General features: G+C 43.5%; 1 pseudogene; it reads left to right on the top strand.

The window, feature by feature from the left end:
* The first annotated feature begins 861 nt into the window (after positions 1-861).
* Positions 862-2,176, top strand: LOC125518508 (annotated as a pseudogene).
* Positions 2,177-3,261: the final 1,085 nt, after the last annotated feature.

Below are 3,261 nucleotides of genomic sequence, written 5' to 3' on the forward strand. Positions count from 1 at the left end.
TGGAAAGCTATGGACAAGGAGCAACTTTCATATGTAGAAATAGTTTTGAGATTCTTTACAGTTTTAAGTTAATTTTGAAAATCGTGCGGCGGACGATGAGTGGCAGCGGCTGTTTTTTGCGAAATTTTTACAAACTGCTGGTCGGAATGATTCAAACGATATGGCGTTGGAAAGATATCGACGAGGAACAACTTTTTCATGCAGAACACTCTCTCTGATTCCTTACGGTTTAAGAGGAATTTCGAATTTACCGAAATGCGGACATTCTGTTTTTCGTGACAGTAAAATCGTCGTGCGTACTGCATCAGACAGGAAACCGCACTGCTTGAGACTAAAAACCGCACTGCATCAAAGAGTCAAATGAACTTCATGAATTCTTTTGTCGGACGTAAATTTTCTTAGACGAGTTTTTGTTGTCTTCTTTTTCAATATTTTGTATGAACGAGAGTGGACCATAGAGAGGAGGGCAAGTGAAACTCAACATATATCCAAGTGAACGGCACTACTATCACTAGTGCAGAACCGGGCTTTAGCGCCGGTTCGTAAGGCCCTTTAGTGCCGGTTCCAGAACCGGCACTAAAGAGTGGGGACTAAAGGTCCCCCTAGTACCGGTTCATCACGAACCGACGCTAAAGTGCCACCACGTGGCACGAGCCAGGCCCGGGTGCGTGTGGGACATTAGTACCGGTTGGTAACACCAATCGGCACTAAATGTTTGGGGTGATTTTGGTTTTATTTTTTATTTTTCCATTAATTTTGTGTTTTCCACTAAATTCTTTTTTGTTTGCTGGTATTTTACAATACTACGTATTGTACACGTTATGCATATATATATATATAGATTTTCTCGTAGAACCGATCATGGGCTATTCTGTTTCGCGTATCAGAATATTATTCTGTTACCCTACTTGAAGTGATGCATTCGAGCAGTTGTACTGATTATGTCATTTTCGTTGAACTGATCGTCTTTTATCAAAAATGCAAGTAAGAGCCCCTCCCGCTCTCCCCCCGTCCGTTCAGCCGGCCACTCCAGCCGTCGACCGAGCTGCTTGTGGCCGATCCCTCCCGGCAACCCAGGCCCTACCTCCAGCGACCGCTACATCTTCCTCAATGGCTCCGCCTCCTGGCACAGCGGCCGTGGAGAGCTCACCCTCCCATGGCTCCCCAACCTGCGAGCGCCCTACCAGTTCCGCCTCTTCCGCTGTACCGCAAAAGAGTACTCCTACCACCACGTCGACCACGACGGTAACCCGCTCCTCCACAGCCGCCACCGCGTCGCCCACTCTGGCGAGGTCTCTTTTGCGGGCTCGGCCACGCGGCCCGAGCAGGTGCACCTCCCTTCGCCAATAGGGCCGACGAGATGTGGGTGATGTTCATGTGCGCGGACGCCGGAAAGAGGGCCGTGAGGTATGGGCTTGAGAAGGAGGAGGAGAAGGGCTGGACGGAGGTGGGCACGGAGGTGAGGACGTACGAGCAGAAGCACATGTGCGAGGCGCCGGCGAAAGACAGCGTAGGGTGGAGGGATCCGGGCTTCGTCTTTGATGGCCTCATGAATGGGTTGGAGCCCGGAAGGATGTACTTTTACAAGGTAAACCAATGATTGGATTCCCCGCAAGAAAATACTCAGAGATTGAACCTGCAAAAAAACACCTAAATTTATCAATCATGACAGCAATTTAGTGTTCCAGTGGTAGCACATTGTTCTTCCAGTAGCTTGCCCAGCGGAGGAGCCGGCCATCATCCCGAGCGGCGCACTGTTCTCCATGTTGTTAGGTGACTTGCTAGAGCTCGACGACGAGCAGTGGTTTGGCGGCATGGTTGCTGGGTCATACTATGAGAGCTTGGCGCAGGGGATGCTCATTGAGCCGCCGGACGCTCTTGCGTGGCGAGAGGACAGGGAGCACAGCGGCATGGCGGAGACGCAGACGCTGTGTGGAGTTAATCGTTCAGCTAAGTAGAGCACAGTTATACTGTACATAGTACTAGTCGTGTTGTGTTCTTCCCAATTTGGGAAGAAACAGAGGAGGCAGTTTGTTCCTTAATTGTGTATATAGCAAGTTTCCGATTTCTATTTTTTGAGAGAAAGGGCTAGATTGCTTATTTGCATCCATCAATTATTCTTGTCCATGAATCCAAATCCATTTACTGTTTGAAAGGGCCAGATTGCTTATTTGCTTATCCACGAAATGTCACAAAGAATTGTCAAATGCGAAACTTTCAAAGAGGCCAAAGATTTCAGTTCAATGTCTACGCAAAGCCATTGAAAATGTGAAACTTAGTCAGGTTGAATGTTTTCTCAAATTCGCAAATAGTGAAGAATAATTTGAAATACGGTGAGACCCTTCGTATTGTTTTCACGTCAGAAAAAATAGAGTACTCATACTAATCTATGTGTATGTGTGTACTCAGGAGGTATTTTCCACAGAGTAATTTTGAATGGTTCCAAAAAAAGTACTTGAACTGATGTCTGTATGGGTTTGTAATGATCGTGTTTTCGCAGACTAGACTTTACTCTTTTTTTTGGTACGGTTTTCCTCGTAACTTTTCAATGGTTTATGGTATCATAGTCCTCGGACTTGCATGGTTTATATCTTGAATTGAATGAAATTTTTTCAGAAAGAAAATGTTTTCTATGTTTCTTTTTTGAACTCTTTTTGCAACGATGTTTTTGGACTTCTCGCGTTTTGTGACTTGAACTTTTACCATTTGAATTTCCGTGGGCTTTTCTTTAATTTGATTTTTTTTTCCAAACTTATCTGAGATGTCATGTTTGAACGTACAACTTTTGTAGTTGTGAACTTGTCATTTTTTCCATTTATTAAGTTGCTTTTTTCCTCCGAACTTTTACTGGTACAATTTTTTTTTTTGCAAATTTAATGTCCCTTGAGTCAGAACTGCTGTAATTTCTTTTTTTTATATTTATGGTACTTATGGTACTAGAGAGTATGTACTTCTCAAGAAATAATCACTTGATGTTCTTTTAGTTTTAGTTTTTAGTTTTCTTTCTTATCCTTATTGACGGTGTCATCACACGTCGTACCTTCATGGTTTATGTAGTTGAACGGACTTACATTTTTACCATTCCCTTCTTTTAAAAACTTATGTTTTCTTCTCCAAACTTACTACCTGACGAGAATCAGAACTTATTTATTTTTTACATTTGTACTTCCAAGTGTCTTTAATGACATTTTCACTTTTTACTTTGCTTTACCTCATCAAACAGGCGCATAACACTTTTCTAGAAACAAAATACGAATCTTG

This window comes from Triticum urartu, chromosome 7, assembly GCF_003073215.2.
Source record: "Triticum urartu cultivar G1812 chromosome 7, Tu2.1, whole genome shotgun sequence".
Classification (NCBI taxonomy): Eukaryota; Viridiplantae; Streptophyta; class Magnoliopsida; order Poales; family Poaceae; genus Triticum; species Triticum urartu.